Raw genomic sequence first — 19,385 nt, 5'->3', positions numbered from 1 at the left:
AGTGGTTTTTATTTTTGTTTTGTTTTGTTTCTGTGTTTTCTTAGCCCCCCCTTGCCTGTCAGCTGGGACAAATCTAGGGAAATATGTACCTCCAGGGAGGGCCCATGACCCCCGTAGGCTAACATGGCCTCCGTATTTTCACGTGAAGGGCTGTGCATGACTGCCCAACCTAATGGCAGCTACTTGTGGCTGGGAGAAACTAGATCTCTTCCAGAGTGCTTTTGAGGCCAAGGTGAAGCCTACCAACACAAGGTGTGGGTTGGGGGCCTTCCCTGTATCCGGAACCTGGGGGTGCAGCGCTGGGGGACACCCTTCTCACTGTGTGTGGTTGTAGGCAAACAGCTGAGCGGGACCCCATGGAGAAGGAAGCAATGTTGGGTTTTGGTGGCCTAGCCACCGTTCCCTGGGATCTGTCCTCCAGTCCCCTGAGGTGAGACGACACTGAGAGAGGCATCCCACTCGGGGAGGAAAGGGGCTGAAGTCAAGGCGTCTCCAGGGCGGAATAGAGCTCAACCCCCACCCCCCACCAATGAGCCCAGGGCTCCGTTCACTCGTGAAAGGGGTGCAGTGCCTGGAGAGCATGACAAAATAGAGAGCGGTTCTGGCATGGGGACAGCGGTGAGCTCACATGCCCAGTGACAGGAAAAGACCTGCATGAGGGAGGGGCTTGCCTTTTCCCATCCTGATGCCCGAGGGTGTCCTCACCAGGCCAAAGCCCAAGACGAACACCAAGCCTGGAGCCCCCCAGGCAGGAGGGCCAGGGAAGAGTCAGCTCTGGTCCTCTGTAGCTGGGAGAAGGGCCTCTGGCGGGGACAGGCTTTGAAGAAGCTGCTTTGCCCCAGCCTCGCCCCTCCAGGGGCACGTTGGGAAGACAGCCTCGACTGTCCCCGTCCTGCCCTCATCCTGCCCAGAGCGGGTGTGGCGAGGCAGAGGGAAGTCCCCTCCCGGGGTCTCACCTCTTCTGCTTCTGATTGAACTCCGTAGCCCCACCTCAAGGAGCGGCCTCTGTGCCCCCCAAAATAAGGGTTTGGAAAGTGAATGTCAAGGTTCTTTGTAGCTCTGCCCTGACTGTAGACGAGAAAGGGCCCCAGTGGCCTCTCCTGTGAGACAAAAGACCCTCCTCACCGTCCCCAATGCTCCCACTTACTCAGCAATTACCCAAGGAGTCGAGGCCCCCCCTCAAAACAGACACGCTGCTCAGAGGAGAGGCCGGAACTCGAACTCAGGCTGGGCGGCCGCACACTGGGGCCGTTGGGGGCCTTCAGGGCACATCAGGGAGCAAAGCAGGCAGGCCGCAGAGGGATAAGGACAAGGCCATGGAGCCCGGGAGAGGGAGGCACTGGGCCAGCGGCCGCCCCTGGATCAGGGCTGGCTGGAGTTGGAGGTAACTGCATTATGGGAAAGACTGAAAGGTTAATATGAAACCAGCCGATGCTGAAAGAGAACAATTAAGAAGGTTAAGGGCCTTAATATTAGATTAATGGCTGCCGGAGGATAAAGTTCACAGCTTCCAGGAAAGAAGTCTGACTCAGAGAAATCTTTTTAGTTGGCGGCTCTCAGTCTGGTTTTGTTGATATGTGTTTTGCTGTTGTTGTTGTTTTTCTTTCTTCCCGGCAACTGTGAGAAAATTACCATTCACTCACAGAGGATACACTCTCTCCTCCCCTCCCCCTTTCTTCTCTCTCTCTCTCTCTCTCTCTCTCTCTTTCTGTTTGGAAATGTCCAATTTTCTTCAAGTTCTGGCATGGACTTTTCAGGTCCCACCTGTTCAGCCAGCCTCGCCTCCTAGTTGTTTCTCTCTGGTGAGGGCTCCCCCTCTGTGAGATCTGTGGGGCTCTGTGAGAATATCTCCCTCCATGTTGGTGGTGTCCTCAGGACATTTCAGGGTGCTAAGTGGTTTCACAGACCACTAGCTCAGCCCAGAGAGGTTCTGAGAGACTAAGGAGGAGAGACTGAGGGATCTACGAGAAAACCCTCTGGAAGCCTGTGTGGTCTAAAGCTTCCCAGGTGCCCTCATGGCCGACCCGGTTTGGGAACCACGGGCCCAGGGCATATGGAAGCAAGTCAGGGCCAGGGGGTCACAGACCCCTTTTGTCATTGGTATGACCTCCTAGCTCCTGGGCCAGCCGGTGGGTTCCTTGGGGCAAGTGCTTTGTTTTACTCCTCCTTACAATTCCTACACAGGGCTGGCCAACGTTCTGCACCTGGGAGTTGAGTTAATTTTCAAAATCCCTCCCCTTTCTGGACCCTGAAAAACCCGTCCAGTTTCCAAGTCGGCATTTTCAGAGGCCTGGAAAATGGAAGCCAGGCTGCCTCTCGGAATCAATCAGGTCTGGGCCTCAAACAGCCTGGCCCGCAGGGCCACGGGAGCCCAGGAGCCCGGAGCCAGAGGTGCCCTTAGAGACCTTCCCTTCCAGCGGTTTTCAAACTGTGCAGCCAGGCATCTTGGGGTTCCAGAGTGGACTCTCCGAGAGGCCACTGAGAAGAAGCAGCAGGAACCCCAGGGGAGAGGCTCCAGGCCTCCCCCAGGGCAGCTCCCTCCACTGTTACAGCCTGGTATTACTATCGAAGGGGAGCGGAACATGTTGCCCCAAGACTCAACACCGTGGCATATTGTTTTAATTCAAGGCACCTAAGAAACAGCTGAGGCCACAAGGCCTCCCTGACTCTTTTTGTCCTGAAACCAGGAGATAAAATCTCCCATGTGAAAGGCACCCAAAGGCAGGAAGACGTCACTGGTGACAGGGAACTGGGAGCTGAGAAGGCCGTAGAAACAAACTTGCTGCCCGTGGCCCTGACCCTGTGTCTTGCCAGTTCTTGAAACTGTATCGTTTCTTTGCCTAAAGCCTCCTGATCCGGTCACCGCTTTGGGTCCGCGTTCTCTTGTGCGGGCGGGCTTTTCTCCTGTTGATTGGCCTTCGTGAGTGGGATTTCCAGCCCCAGCCAGGGGCTCCAGGGGGGGGTCAAGGAAGACCCTCTCCTCTGCATTACCGCAGTAACCTAACTGGTATCCCAGCTCCTACCCATGCCAACCCCCAGGCCCTGCCTGCTTTCCATCCAGCGTCCAGAGTGATTATCTCAAAGCATAAGGCCGGTCGGTTGCTCTGCTGATCGAGAGCCTACGTTGGATTTCTGTCTCATTCAGTAGTAATCTGAAGCCCTCACCACGATCGACAAGTCCCCACGTGTCTTCGGCCAGCTGTCCCTGCCTCCTCTCCTTCCATACCCTCTTTGCTCACCTGCTGCAGCCATGCTGGCCTCCCTCACACCCCTGAACACACCAGGCAGGTTCCTGCCACACTTCCATTCCTTCTGCCTGACACGCTCTTCCTCTGATACCCACCATGTCACTTCCTCATTTTCTGGCCCCATATCAATAAAGGTGGTCCTTCCCCTGCTCTACTCACCGTCTCTTCTACTAGAATAGACAGTCCGAGAGGCCAAGGACTTTTCTTTGTTCATGCAGCATCCCCGGCACCAAGAACAGCGCCCGGCACATACTAGGTGCTCAATAAAGTAATTGTTTCCTGAATTAATCTGGTTTTCAGTCTAAAATCATTCTGTACATCTTTTTTTTAATTTTCAAGAGAGAGAGAGAGAGACAGCACAAGTGGGGGAGGGACAGAGAGAGAGAGAGAGAGAGAGAGACTAAGCATGAGCAGGAGAGGGGCAGAAAGAGAGGGAGACACAGAACCCAAAGCAGGCTCCAGGCTCCAAGCTGTCAGCCCAGAGCCCGATGCGGGGCTCAGACTCACGATCTGTGAGAGCGTGACCTGAGCTGAAGTCGGATGCTCAACCGACTGAACCACCCAGGCGCTCCTTGTACATTTCCTTTTTACTCATGTCTCTGTTTGCCAAATTTTCTGCAATGACTATGATATTTAGTCAGGAAAAGCAGTACAAAAAAGACAAAAGTCTTCTTTCCAGCACCATTCCTTGGGAGACCCAGAGCTGCCATAAAAGGACCCGAGAAGATGAAGGGAGACCCTGTCCCAAGCCCCGGGGTCTGAGCGGGACCATAACGATACTGGGAGAGCCACCATTTTCCTGATGGTAGACGAGAGGGTTCGGTGGGGCCAAGCAGCCCCTATTTTCCTAACAGCATCTTGTCTCGGGGGCAGTGGGAGGAATGGGGGGCAGGGGAGAGGAGCAGAAACAGACCAATAAGCACTGTGACACATCCCCCGCTTTCCCCCGCCCAGTGCCCCAACACGGCTGCTCCCAAGGGTCCAGGCTTCCCGGCCTTCTCTGTAGAAGGCATCGCTTTCATGGGCGCAACACGCATCCCCCAGCCCAGCGTTCTCTCTCTCTTGTCTTTGTGGACTGTTTCTCTGGGCCCGGAGGCTGCTGCCTCTGCTCGTTTGTGTGACTGAACCCAGAACAAGGAAGAAGCGTGTTGGTTCTAAGCCAGTCTCTGGCCTGACAGCACCCCTTCTCTGGCCTCTGTGTCAGATCCCCTGGCTCCCCCGGTTGGGCAGACAACCTGCGCTCCCCCATGACTCAGGGCCCACGTTCAGAACAACCTTGTGCGCTGCAAACAATTCAGGAAGTGAAAGCACTTGATTTGCACTTGATTCCTTTTCAGATGAAATCCTTTCTGATCCTCTTTCAAATGGGCCATCCAAAATAGGCACCTGAAAAGAGAACCGGGAAGCCATGCGTCCCCTCTGTCCTGCACCTTGTGAGACTGAGATGGTCCCAGGGGCCACCCGGTTTCCTGCCTGTTGTGTTATGACTTACCAGCCAGGCCACCCCACACTCAGGGACGAGCTGCTGTCTCCTGGGCTAAGCCGTGCCCGAGATGTTCAAGAGCAGGATGCATCCAACTTCTGTAAAGAGCCAGATGGCAAATGCTGTGGTCTTTGGGAGCCACCAACAGTCTGGCCTTTGTCACCTATCTTTCTTTGTTGGTGCATTAAGACCCTTTAGAAATACAAAAACCGTTCTTAGCTCACAGGCCATACAAAGCCAGGCTGTACGGGTGGGCAAAGTACAGCCCGCGGGCCAGATCCAGCCCACTGCCCGTTTGTGTAAAATGAAGTTTTGTTGAAACTCGGCCCCACTAGTTTCTCTCCGTATCGTCTGGGGCTGCGACAGCAGAATTGAGTTGCCGTAACGGAGACGATAAAACCAACAAAGCCTGAAATATTTACAACGTGGCACTTTGCAGGAAACGTTAGCGGCATCTCACCCTACAGCAACCATGTAAATGAGTCACACGTATTTCAGTTTTTAAAATGTTTCACATGCACTGCTATTTAATACCTGAAACGGTTTTTCCAGATCAATGTTAGGCCCGTTTTACAGATAAGGAAACAGGCCCTATGGCTAATAAATGGCAGAACCGGAAGCTAAACCCAGATCTCTGACCTCTCAGCTAGGGAGTTTTGACCAGATAAAACTGCCCCCAACAGCGCAATCCCTGAAACCCGGAATATAGTTCTTCTTTTTTTTTAAAGTTTATTTATTTATCTTGAGAGAGAGAGAGAGAGAGAGAGAGAGCGTGAGTAGGGGAGGGGCAGAGAGAGAGGGAGAGAGGATCTCCAGCAGGTTCCCTGCTGTTAGCACAGAGCCTGACACAGGCCTCAAACCCATGAACCACGAGATCAATACCTGAGCTGAAATGAAGAGTCGGACCCCTGACTAAGCCACCCAGGTGCCCCCAGGAATGTACTTCTTATTCAGCAATATCAGGGAAGGGGGCAGCAGGTTCCTCAGTGCCAGCGTCTGAGAGAGGCTGGGCCTGACGGCAACAGAGCCGACCTACACAGAAACTCTTAAGATCATCACGAGATCCTAGTGTGCAGAGAACGTCTCCAAGGACTTTTCCTCGCACAGGAAAGACTACTGAGACAGGCTGCCTGGCTGGCAGGAGAGCTGTCCCTTAAAATCCAAGTTTGGCTTCTGTAAACACTTACCAGGCAGTCACATCACCGTGAAGGGCACGGCAATCCTTCCACAGAGTCTGGGCCTGACCTTGCTTCCCCAGCAGTAACCCCGCCCCAGCTAGACTTGGAGGTGGTGATGCCATCAGTGGTGCGAGAGAGACCCCCAGTGGACATCGGCGGTATTGCAGCCTCCTAGAGCAACTCCAGAAACACCCTCCGGTTCCCCAGGAGCTCGCTTCTTGGGCTGGGAGGGTAAACCGCTGGGACCGTCATTGAGCAACTGCCCCAGTACGTGCAGGTCAATGAGAGCTGTCCTCCTCAAAATCCTCCCCGAGGGAGGCTGGTGCACGCATGTTTAACGATGCTGCCGTGTCCCCTAACGGGTGAGGAGCAGTGACTTCGGGCTGCCTTCGTGGCCCTTCAGGTGCTTTTTGAGTCTTCTCTGTGGGGCAAATTGGACTCCTGAGGACCGCTGGCCTTTCTGGAACTTTGTTTTAACTTCCTGCAGTCCAGCACTGCTCCAGGACCTGTTCTGTGCGTCCCATAATGTTGTTAGCTATGTTGGTGGTTATTGTTTGTGAGGTTTTTTTATTTGAATTGAACACCAAAGTCATAAACTAGGATTCCCAGCGTTTCTGGGAAGGTCAGGCCACATTTGTTCTGAGTTCTTGTGCCGCAGCCAATGGCTGAGGCTGAGGACCTGCTGCCCCCTTTAGACAGGCAAGGGTTCTCCAGTTTGCTACACTCCCCACCACCCCCTATTGTCTCTTACCGCCCGCCTTGCTATTGATTACATTGCCTTCCTGGCCCTATAGAAGCTTTACAGCTACATCACACATACAGAATAATTGCCGTAACAACACCTGCTGCCACAGGACCAGACACCGTGCTGAACATGCTACATACATTCTCCCGTCTGACCCAGTGGAGTAGATATCATTATTCCCAACTCATAATGCAGAAACTGGGATTCACCATCCCTAAGCAATTTGCCTGTGGTCTGACAGCAAGCGTCTACCCCATGCAATTAACTGCTGTGCTCAGACAGGCAGGCAGATCTGGATCTAATTCCCTAAGATAGTAGAAAGTCAGGTTGCATAGACAGAAAATGTCTTTATGAGCTACATATTGAATTGAAGTTCAGTTATGGACATACGCGTTTTTCCTTGTCAATAACAGGCTCCTCCCATTGGCTTAGAGGGCACCCACCACTGGCTCAGTAAAAGCCCCAGACAATCACTAGGTTTTCCTTTTTCTACCCATAATATATTCAGGAACGGCTAGCCACGACCCTGATTATGAAATCACCAAGATCCCTTTGGTGTTAAAGATACCAGAATACTCTCCCTTTCTTTCTCAGGACCCCTGTCTTGACCCCCTTCTGATGCCAGGTGCCCAGTGCCCTGAGCTCCCCAGAAGGGACCTGGGGGCCCCGCTGTAACATCCCACCTGGGCCCAAACTCTGAGATGTCACCTCACTTTCCAGATTTCCCCCATCCCTTTTGTGTATCAAAATGTCCTTCATCAAAACATCCTCTGCCCTGTCCCCAATCTTCAAGCTCTTGCCAGGTGACTGTTACATTCATCTGATAAATGAATGGGGAGATGAGGGGCTGACAGGTTCACTCATCGCTCTCCCAGCCGCCTGTGGATTGGCCATCCTCTCTTTTTAAAACCATCTCGGAGGCTCGGAGGAGACTGAAGGCAAAACTCAACTCTGCAGTCTCCCTTCCCAGTGGCCATCCTCTGATTCCTCCCACACCTTTGTCCCCTCCTGCTACTGGGTCTCTCCAGCTGGCCCTGTCCTCTGCCTGGAGATCCCTTCCATCCCTCGTGGCCAGTGTCTGCCTCTTTGTCCTTCAATCTTGGCTCAGTCACAGCCTCATCCAAAAGCACGCCCTGCCCTCCCTGACGAGGTCACTGTCAGACTCCAGCACCAAGAACCCTTCTTCAGGGGCAGAAGTCTGCATTTATTCATCAGATGAACACATCTGGACCCTCATCAGATGATGAGTGCCATGATGCTATCATGGCAGGGTTTCACCTGCTTCTGTTCCCTTTTGTATCCCTAGGTCCTATAGGTCCAATTTATATTTGTGGAAGAAAAGTGTGGCTGGGGGAGGTGGGTGGGGAGCAATTTCTAATTGAAATTCTAGGTGAATCAGAAAGAACCTAAATGACTTGCCCAAGGACACAAGGCTGGTTAGCGACATAGCAGAAAGTTGGACCCAAATGCCGAGGCACATTTCCTTTCCACTCTGTCATTCTTTCCTCTGGGGCCTCTGCAGCCCTCTGCGGACTGTACTGAATAATCGGACCCTGGAAATTATGATGGCTTTGGAGGCATGCCCAGTCTGGCTCCAGACGCAGGTGGTGCAGTAGACTCAGGCTGCAGCAGGATCCCTTTGCCGTGTGCAAGGGGGCAGAGAGGGGCTGCAAGCGCCAGGGCAGACCTCTGGGTCACAGAAACACATCTTTGACGTGGCACCACCCGGGGAAGACCCCCGGGGCCCTGGGGCTGGTCTCAGCAGGAGCTGAGTCTTAACCCAGGATAATCAACGTGCTAGAAGAAGAGGGACCATCTGTGGTGCCCTTGCCATGTGCAAAACACTTTAGGGACACTGTTTGGTTGATTCTCACACACGAGACCTGCCCCAAACATATTATTCTCCCCATTTACAGATGACGAGACAGGTCCAGAGACCAAGCTGCCAAGCATCACACAGCTCAGCCAGTGGAAGGACTGGCTTTTAAACCCGATGTGTCAGGTGGCTGAGCAAATTCTTGCAGCACAGCCTCAAATAAAGAAAAGGAAGTTCAAGACCTCATGAAAGTACAGGATGCAGGAACTCGGTATAAGGAGGATAAGGAGGGGCACCCGGGTGGCTCAGTCGGTGAAGCGGCCGACTTTGGCTCAGGTCATGATCTCATGGTTGGTGAGTTCGAGCCCCATGTTGGGCTCTGTGCTGTCAGTACGAGCCTGCTTCGGATCCTGTCTCTCTGCCCCTCCCCTGCTCATTCTCTCTCTCTCTCTCTCTCTCTCTCTCTCTCAAAAATCAATAAACATTAGAAGGAGGAGGAGAGAGCCAGAGGGGGCCGGAGTGAACACTCACAGGAGGAAGAAGATTCAGTAGGAGGGTGCTGGCCCTGGGAGCAGTGGGAAGAGGGGGCTGGCACCTAGAAGTCCAGAACGCAGCAGGCCTTGGCAGTGGAGTGGAGAAGGAACGGGAGGCCTGGGCGGAGGAGGCCCCCATCCTGGGCAGAGAGCTCAACGCACTTCCCGTTTCCCCCGGCCACACGCACCCTTCCTTCCTCCCCAGTCTTTTTAGCAAAAGGAGTTTTTATTTCCACCTTCTATGGAAACATTCATTTGTTAAGCAACCAGATGTCCCGGATCCAGAAGAAGAAAACGGCAGTCTGGTGGACCAGCTGTGCAGTTTAAAGGGACATGGAGGGATCCGTCCCTGCCCTCAATGCTGTGTCTCTGACGCCGGCTTCCGAGAGAGCGGCACGGGGAGGGGACAGGAGGCACTGTGCGTCCTGAGGGGGGGAGGGGGCTCCAGAAGGGGCTCAGCTGGCACTCACAGCTGGCCTCCTCTGGGTGACATTGGACCCCTAATGTTCCAGAGTTCATTCCCCGCCTCCAGAGGGAGGAGCAGCAGGAAGGAATGGCCTCGAAGGCTTCTTGTACTTACGGGTTGATGGTTCTCCAACCTTGGCCTGGGGGTGCGGGCAGAGCAAGATAAGAGAAAGGACAGTGGTGACCAGGAGTCACCCACGAGGTGACTGAACAGCCGAGTAATTAAACGAATATGAGACTGTGTTTGAAACTCACCTCATCCCAATTTTGTACCTTGAGATTCTCCTATTGTCCGTCCGCAGGAAAAATAATTGTAGGTTTGAGAAGACTGTGGGTGCCGTATCGTGTAAAGGGCACAGATGTGGGGGTCAGGTTCAAAGGGCAAGACCGCAAGTAGATGGCTCACGCCCTTTGAGCACCGATGCCTCATTTATAAAAGAAGGGTCACCATGCCCACCTTACGGGGTACGATGGGTTTCCACAGAGAGAATGCAGAACCCAGCAGGATTCCTACAAACATCTATCTGTCCGCACCCAGCTCTCCTCTCCCCCCACTGGGGGACTTCCAGGTGCCACCAATCGGTGGGGCTTTTCCGCTGTGCAGATGCACAACTTGAGGCCAGAGGGTGGCTTCCCCCTCATAAACGGAAGAACCGAGATTCGAACCTCCGTCTGCCGGATCCAGTCCCAAATAGCCTCTTCCCAGGTTCCCAGAGACACCGCAGGGAGGGGTGCCCCGGCGGAGCCACCCTTTGGGGGGTTGCTCTGGAAAGCCCCGCTGTTATCAATAAGTCACATTTAACCTCCTCTTGTTCTCAGAACACCCTCCACTCTGGCCGGAAGGGAACAAGCCTCACCAGCCACCTGGGGGCAAAGGGGATCTCTCAACCGCTTCCCCAGGTTAGTCCAGGCTTTTATAGCAGTGCCACCCGGCCCAGGGCAAGCGCTGCTATTTATATGGTGCCTCAGTGCTTCAGGATGAGTTCGCTCTCCCCCTGGGAGGTGCGGGGTGACTGATTCTGCCCTTATGTTGCAGCTCGGGGGGCCCCGTGCTCACTGCACCTGCTGCCCTCACACCCCTCACGGGGCCTCACCAACGTGACTCCTCAGTCATTTGTCCTCAGTTGTTTTGTCACCCAGAGGCTGAGACGTGGGGAGGGCTGGGCAGCAAAGCCCTTGTAAACTCGGGGGGTAACAAGGCTGTTCATTCTCTCCAGGGGCCGAGGCAATAATAGCCCCTTAAATATGCACTTCCTCCAATGGGTCGTGACACTCGCTTCACTGTGATTGCAGCAGAGGATATGGGGTGACATCAGCCTGGGTGAGTCACTTCAGCCGCTGGGTGCTTACATGAGCCTGGCAGCCACCCTTGCCCCGGGGCAGGGCCCCGACCGTCTACAAGGCTGAAACCTGCCCCCTCTGACCACATCGGTTCCTCAAGAAATCACCCAACCCAGGCTTCAGCATCTCTGACTCTTTTCCGCCTGCTGGGTAACCCCTCCCCAGGCCCAGCTTAGAAACCTGGTCTAGACCCAAGCCCCTTGATGCTAGCCTTGTCCACCCACACTTCTCAGGCTGGTCATCTCCCAGCTTAGGGCTTGGGGCAGGCAGACCTGGGTCCCAATCCCGCTTCTACCGCTTGACGAGCAATGCAGTCTTAACCATGTTACTATACTTCTGTGAGCCTCTGTTTTTCCATCTGCTTAATGGGAATAATAGTACTATCTACCTGCTAGTGAAGGGTGAGATTCAGCAAACAATGCACTTAACACAGTGACTGGCACGCGGTAAAGGTTCAGTGAATGGCTCGTGTGTCTCCGTGTGTGTGTGTGTGTGTGTGTGTGCAGGCACGCGCCCGTGAATGTGTGCCTGAGCCTTGACTCCTTCACTGTATTTTTTTCCCCATATACCAATTTGAGCCCCACAGGGCTACATCATTTCTATGTTCTCAAGAATCCGGCTTTCTTATTTCATCCTTCCTCTTGCTTTTGGTTTTCTAACCTCTTTGCCCATACGTTTTGCCTAGCCCTTTGCAGCCCTCATATCCTCTGTTCATTTCAAATGGCTTACAATAGCAGTGTATCAACATTTACAACATTTTCAGTCCTAACAGCACAGGGGGTGGGAGCTGATGAACGAGCTGCAGAATTAACTGAAGCGATGAATTATTTTTTTTAAAAAATAGGAAAATTTGCAAAGATGCAAGTAGGCAATGCACAAAAGAGCAACTCCAGACGATCAAAAAACACAAAAAAAGGTTTCAGACTCTAGCAATCAGGGAATGCCAATTTCAGTGGCAATGGGATATTTCTTTGCGTCTATCAGGATCACCAACATTTTAAGACTGACGATACCTCTTTCCGGTGGGAATGCAAGAAAACTTTCCTTTAATCACTGCCTTCGGGTGGCATAGCCTTTGGAAAGCAATCTGGCAACATCTGCTGAAATTAAAATTAAAAATACATATACAGGGGGCCTGGGTGACTCGGTTAAGTGTCCAACTTCAGCTCAGGTCATGATCTCATGGTTCATGAGTTCAAGCCCCATGTCAGGCTCTGTGCTGATAGCTCAGAGCCTGAAGCCTGCTTCAGAGTCTGTGTCTCCCTCTCTCTCTGCCCCTCCACTGCTTGCACTCTCTCAAAAAATAAATAAGCACTAAAAAATTTAAAAAAAAATACATATACCTTTTGACATATCTGTTCCACATCTGGCAATCTACCCCATAGACATAAAAACACAGCTGACCCTGGGGGCGCCTGGGTGGCTCAGTCGGTTGGGCGTCCGGCTTCGGCTCAGGTCATGATCTCGCGGTCCGTGGGTTCAAGCTCAGCGTCGGGCTCTGTGCTGACAGCTCAGAGCCTGGAGCCTGTTTCAGATTCTGTGTCTCCCTCTCTCTGACCCTCCCCCATTCATGCTCTCTCTGTCTCAAAAATAAATAAACGTTAAAAAAAATTATAAAAAAAATAAAATGACGAAGATAGTAAATTAAAAAAAAAAAAACAACACAGCTGACCCTGAACAACACGTGTTTGAAAGTGTGTGTCCACTTATAAGCAGATTTTCTTCTACAAATACAGTACAGCACCATGAATGTATTTTCTCTTCCTTACGATTTTCTTGATTTTCTCTAGCTTACTTTATTACAAGTATACAGCATATCATGCATGTAACATACAAAATGTATGTTCATTGACTGTTTATGTTACCGGTAAGGCATCTGGTCAACAGTAGGCTACTAGTAAAGTTTTTGGAGTCAAAGGTCAGACATGGAATTTTGACTGCGTGGGGGTCGGTGCCCGAACCCGTGTTGTTCAAGGCTGAACTGGACTGGAATGTATGACCATACGCACAAGGAGGTATACTAGGTTGCTGTTTAGAGTGGAAAGCAAAACCTAGAAACAAGGTGAATGTCCTTCAGAGGGGGAGAGGGTGATCTATCAGGACATGTGAGGAAACATTCTGCAGCCATTATAAAGAACAAACTGGACCTATCACAGGTGACTCATAGGGATTACCATGAATAATTGGTAAGGGAATTGTGCATAAAATCATCCCACTTTTAAGAAGAAATACGCCACCCTTCCCCACCCTCTGCCCCCATTGTGTATGTGAGCCAACACCATGAACGTGGAGGAGACGTGGCAGAGACCAGCCCCAGTGGCATCCTGGTTTGGAGGATGGACAGTCACGTGGTAAGAGGGGGGTGGGAAAAAGTGAGGGAGGACCCAATCCGAAGATAAAGGGAAAAAAAGGATTCCATCAAAAATTAAAACATGTAGTGCAATCACATTTGTCTGCTAATGTAAAGGTATGTGTGTGAGTACATGTAAGAAGAAATTTTAAATCTCATATACATATCTTAAACATTTCTGTTAACCCAAAACATCCAGACGTCCATTCCTTCACCGCGAGTTTGACATAGAGTCAAGGTCTCTGCACTGCGGATATGTCTATTTCTTGGAGTTCCGCCCTACCCTGCCCTCGTACAGAAATCACACCCTGAATTCATTGTCTACAATTTCTAACGTCCGTTTCCATAGAGCAGAGCGAGAACCTCAGACACTTGAAAACAAGTTGAGTAGAGGAACTTTTTAGATACTATGCTCGGCCTCCAGGCTTTTCCGCTGTCTTGCTACATCCAGTTCAACAATAACCTCATTTTAGGATCTCTCCTCTATTAGGTCTCTCCAAACTGTCACCTTGGTTCTTACAGAATCAATAACTCTTTGTTTCACACCCACGTTTCCCCCATTTATGTGACGTCCGTTGGAGTACGGCTGGCACAGAACAGGCTTGGGGACAAACTCATCTCCCTGCAGGTGACATTCATGTCAACAGGTAGACACGGTGTATGTGGCACCCCGGAAGCCACGAGCATCCTCTGCTTCAGTGTGCCCCCTGGGAGGGAACGGCAACCAGCATTTCACAGAGAGAACGCGCAGGGCCACGCAGCCTGGCGAGTCAGTTACGAGAGGCAGAACTTCACCGAAAATTCTTACGCGCTGTGAACTGGCGAGGGCGAAGATGCCTTGGTGGGTCACATCCAGCTCTCTGACTATGTGACTCCGTCAATTATTCTGTGATTGAAATAGCTAGGGTTTTGAGTGTGGGGGTCAGGATGACCCGGAGGATTGCGTCCTTTTTACCGTATGTTAGGTAGCATTCTGCTGAACCGGCAACGAGTCTGGGGGTAAGCGGCTTGGCTGGGGTGGCCAGCCTGGGTGCTTACAAAACTGTCCCGGGACAGGGGACCCAGCATCAGGACAGAACTCTGGCCCAGCTTTAAATATCCTAATTTGCTAGGTAACTTGGGACACATCATTTTATGTCACTACACCTGTTTCCTCGTCTGCAAAATGGGGTGACCCTGGCTAACTCACAGTTTTTCTGAGACTCCGATGACTGTTCATAAAAGTATTTACCACAACGAGAGGACCACCCGGCTTCTTTTCACGTGTGCACACCCTCTATAGTATTTTTAGCAACAGGAGGGAGTGAGGGGTCTGTCCCTCCACAAGCTTTCTTGTGGAGCTTACTACACTTGGAGCAGATCGAGAGGATCCGGGCCCACCTCCACCGGCTCACCCCAAGTGTCCCTGGGCAAGTCACTTCATCTCTCTGAGCCTCGGTTCTGTCACCTGGGAAATGGAGAACGGTGGTGGGGAAATTGCTTAGCGGTTATAGCGAGGATTAAACAGAGGTTGCGAGGCCAAAGGCATCTGGGACACAGGAGAGGCTCAGTAGAGGTGATTCTCGCAGACAAGATTCTTAGTCCACACTCTAAGATAGGACAGAAAGGTAATGCCCTCTAGTGTTCGTAACTCAGTTCTGACTCTGAGTTGTCATTTCTCTTCATTGGTGGAAAATTTAAACCCCAGCCCTTCTCAGGGAATGCCTCCCCCGTGGCATTGTGGACCGTGACTTCACGGTGTGAAGGACCTGGTGGGGGTGGGGGGGGGTTGGTGGTGAAGGGTACTGACCCCTGACCGCACAGGTTGGGGCTGGCTGTCCTTTGCCCTGTCCATCTGTCCTGCGGCTCTCTATTGCTTCTGGGACATATTTAGAGCACACAGTTGTCTCCGTGGCTTGGGGCCCAGAGCCAGGAAACAAAGGGGTGCAAGACAATCGGAAAGCAGAGGCCCGTGGTGAAACAGAGTGACTGCGCATCTAAAGACATCCAAATTCAAAAAAGAAGAAGGTTTGAATTGGTTTTCTTTCTTCTCTTCCTGATACTTCTGCTTTCAGAAGATTCTCAGCTGGTCCGGGACTGAGGGTGAGGCCAATGAGACCTTCAGCTAAGCTACGAAATTTAAGGGGACACCACAAGAACCCAGTAAGCAAGATAAATAATCTTTAATGCAAAATTTGTAAGAATCAAACTTGCAAAAACAATCTGAGATGAACAAAGCCTCAACACTTTAAATAAACACATGACCTAAAGTCCATTGGGAATTATCATCACCTGGTCAGGAGAAATGCTTAAATGTGGCAATGTTCCCCGTTGAAAATAAGCGAAGAAGCAGATTTTGAAATTCCTGCTGAGTTTTTCATTAAAGCCAGGGAAGGACCATTCTAGTAAAACCCTATTTTAGGGTATAAACAAGATATTTAAACTTAAAAGTACTATTGAGTTTGAATATACCTTCTTTTTTTTGTTTTTAGTTACTGTAATGCTCTAGAAAAATCTCCCTCGTTAGGAAAACACATACAGACGTGTATACAGGGGCACGCATTTCTTTTTCTTTTGCTCATCTCCAGTATCGGTTGGCCAGGCGAGGCGTGCTGATCAAGCGGTTTCATGAGTCACCTCTAAACAGGCCTGTAAATGCCGTGGCTCCAACTGCTTTTGTCGGAAGGAGTGAGCGGTGAGGGGGTTTCAGGAGGCTCGTGAGAAGGGCACTATTAACTGGGGTGCTTTTCCTTGATTCCGAAATCAAGACGCAGAGGCCCTCCTGCTTTAATCAGTATTTTACTCCGTGGTTGAAAGACTCTTGAGAAATCTCGAAGAAGAAAAGGAGATCGAGAAGAGGAAAAGCCTGGGGAGAGAGGAAGGACACTTCTTCCCCAGACGTCAGACACTAACCCAGGCTGCCCAGGGAACCCACACATTTGCTCACTCTGCTCTCACTTCTCCCATCCCCAGCCCCTCCCCCTCTGGCCCTGTGGGCCCTGGTGGGGTGCTGTCTCTGCTCAGGCCGGAACACCACTCTGACAGTTGTGGGGGGGGGGTGGGCGCATAAAACGGAGGGTTTCAGAGGTCTTCCAGCCATACATGGGAGAGTGTGTGCATCTGGCTCTCCCAGTAGAGCGTGGTGGTGAAGAGCCCTCTGGGGCTGCACTCCCGGAGCTGGAATCCTCATTCTTCCACTTGTGACCCACTGACCTTGGACACGCCCCTGTCACTTTCTTCCTTCATGAATCAAGGGAAGCAACAGCACCCGCCTGTCCCTTGGGGTGGGCTGCAGGTGGAGTCAGAGGCTTGGGGGGGAAGCACCGGGGATGCAGAGGTGGGCAGAGATGAGGCCGAGGGCCTTCACAGAGGGTGGAGGGCAGCGGGTCCCCTGGCTGTGCAGGAGGGCACCCCAGAAGGAGGAGCGGGGGAGGGAAGAGGAATGCGGGCAGCACACAGAGGACCCAGGGATGTGTGTGCTGGGCGGAGGGAGCATGGTTGGGGGTGGCAGGGAGGAGAACCACGGTGGGTGGGGACAACCTGTCTCAGGATCCCAAGGTGAACGCTGGTCCATGACGCTTTTTTAGACTCGCTGGCTAGTGTCTGAGGCCGGGTTATTGCTCTTTGCTCTGATTTCCAAATAGAAAGTTGCTTTGTCCTCTGGTGACTCCCAGCCCTGAGTAGAGTGGGGGGAAATGGAGTCGGGGTCCTGAGGGAAGGGACATCGCCTGTGGAGTCTCCAGGGCTGAGGCAGCTGGCGGGGAAGGCCGGCTTCAGGGAAGGTGCCCCCCACCCTCTCTTTCCCAGGGGTGGCCCCTCCCGTAACTGCTTTGTTCGTTCGGTTATAAAGTTTTATTAGGACATAATTCACACACAACACAAGCCACTCATTGAAAGTGGATCATTTGATGGTTTTAGTCTATTCACAGTCGTGCAATTCCTACAATTTTAGAACCTTTTCATCACTCCAAAAAGAAACCTCGCGCTCATTAGCAACCACTCCCTTCCCCTGACCCAACATCCTCCTCCCAGCCCTAGGCAGCTCGTAATCTACTTTTTAGTTCTATACGTTTGCCTTTTCTGGACATTTTGTATCCGTGAAATGATGGAGTATGTGGTTTCTTTCACTGAGCATGTTTTCAAGGCTCACTCATGTTGTAGCATGCATCAGACCCTCGTTCCTTTTTTTTAAAAGTTTTATTTTGTTTTGTGAGAGAGAGAGAACAAGCAGGGAAGGGGCAAAGAGATGGAGAGAGAGAATCCCAAGCAGGCTCTGCACAGAGCCCAACGCAGGGCTCTATCTCATGAACCGTGAGGTCACGCATGACGTGGGCAGAAACCAAGAGTGAGACCCTTAACAGACTGAGCCAGCCAGGCGCCCCCCTCATTATATTTTATACCAACTACTGTCCCAATTTACGGATGTCCCACATCCATCTTGTCGTTGGTTGACGGGCATTTGAATTGTTTCCGCTACTCAGCTATTGTGAATAACGGTCTACGAACAAGTTTTTGCGTGGACATGTTTTCATTTTCTCCCGGCAATATACCAAGGAGTGCAACGGCTGGGTCATTTGGTTGTAATTCTTTAGTTCTTTGTATATACTTCCATTTGAGGACTTAGCATACTCACCAGAAGGGCTCATAGGTCTGTCACCGTGTGAACTCTCTTCATCTCGCACCCCCCGTGGAGCCCAGCACCTACGAGGCACTAGGCGTGTGGGAGGTGCCCCACTGCGTCACATGCTGCTTACAAGCAGGGCATGATGAGGCTGGAAAAATGCCCACTAGACACTACGGTGAAGGGGTTGCTGGTAACCTTGACAGGCGGTGGGAGTGACAGACTGACTGAAGTAAATACAAGAAAGAGTAAGAAGAGAGAAGTCCGGAAAAGGAAGCACAGGACATTTCTTTGGAGAAACCCTTCCGTGGAAGAGAGCGGGGAAAACGAGACAAGAGCTAGCCAGGGAACTGAATAAAGAGGTTCTTGGGTTTTGGAAGATGCGAGAAACGACAGTGTGTTTGTGGGATGTAGCAGAAAGGTAAACGCTGATGACGGGGAAGACAGGTGGACGAGGCGGGCGACGTCCTTAAGTAGCCCAGGTGGGGTCCCGGCCACAAGCGGTGTTACAGATGGAATGTTTTGTCCTAAAACCCGTATGTTGAGACCCTAACCCCAGCTGACTGTATCTGGAGACAGGACCTGCGAGGAGCTGACAGAAGTTAAATGAGGTCATGAGGGTGAGCTCCTGCTCGGATTGAGTAGTAGACACCCCAGGGTTCTTCTCCTAGCCACGAGAGGACACGGCGAGGAGGCAGCCACTGGCAAGCCAGGAAGAGAGCCCTCACCAGCCGCCAAACCGGCCCGCACCTTGATCTTGGACTTTCCAGCCTCCGGAACAGTGAGAAAATAAATTTCTGTTGTTGAAGCCACCCAGTCTTGGGTATTTGGTTGTTATGGCAGCCCCGGCAGACTGAGACGAGGGGGAGAGCCGAGGGGGGTTCACGCACAGTCCCAGGAGGGGAGGCAGGGCACATGGCCGCCAGCGCGGCCGGGTGTGTGGACGCGTGGTGGGAGCTGCTTCTGGACACTTCTTGTTTCGGTGACAGAGGAAGCAAAGCGAGCCGCTCAGCGTGGGGATACAGGGCTGCAGGTCTAGGAAGAGAGATGAGGAGATTGTGAGCAAGCCGACCAGGGCCACACAGTGAGGCCATGTGAGAGACACTGGGGACCTGCTGGGGGTCTGCGGTCCCTGCAATGACTACTCAGCCCAGTGCCGTATTTGCCTGCAGGGACGCTCAGCAGCTGTGGGGGCGGGGAGGGAGCCAGCAGAGGTGACTGCGCACGGTTGGGGATCTGGCCAGAGGAGGACAGGTTGGGGGGGTGGGGGCGGTAAAAGAGTGACGGTAGTCGAGTCGCTCTCATGACGAACAGTGGAGATGGACACCCAGTACAGTGAGGAGAACGAGAAGCCGCAGCGGCCGTGTGCTGGTGGCAGGCAGTGGGGTCACCGGCTTGCAGCACCTGCGGGGCTGTGGGGTCCGTGGAGTGGGGCGCTCAGGGAGAGACGTGCAAGGCACAGAGCGGAGCAGGTGCGCTTATAACGGGGACTGCGCGGGGCTGGGGACGTTGGTGCAGGAAGGTCAGGAGCAGGACCAGGGCAGGGGCTGCTGGGAAAGGAAGAGGGCAAGGCGCTTGGGGCCGACCACGCCAGGGCAGCGGATCTGGGGGGTTTTGAATGCAGTC

The 19,385-nt window shown here is 52.4% G+C and overlaps 1 long non-coding RNA gene across 1 annotated transcript; it reads right to left on the bottom strand.

Annotated features, from left to right (window-relative positions):
* Positions 1 to 891: 891 nt before the first annotated feature.
* Positions 892 to 6,016, bottom strand: LOC109272132 (uncharacterized). Its single transcript, XR_002082306.2, has 3 exons — positions 5,919 to 6,016; positions 4,741 to 4,829; positions 892 to 4,634 (listed from the first exon to the last, which is right to left on the bottom strand). It is a non-coding gene; the product is annotated as an uncharacterized LOC109272132 (long non-coding RNA).
* Between the last annotated feature and the right edge of the window lie 13,369 nt (positions 6,017 to 19,385).

Source organism: Panthera pardus, unplaced genomic scaffold (genome assembly GCF_024362965.1).
Source record: "Panthera pardus isolate Hobbes unplaced genomic scaffold, ASM2436296v1 HiC_scaffold_11, whole genome shotgun sequence".
Taxonomy (NCBI): Eukaryota; Metazoa; Chordata; class Mammalia; order Carnivora; family Felidae; genus Panthera; species Panthera pardus.
This window is presented reverse-complemented; position numbering and strand designations above follow the sequence as displayed.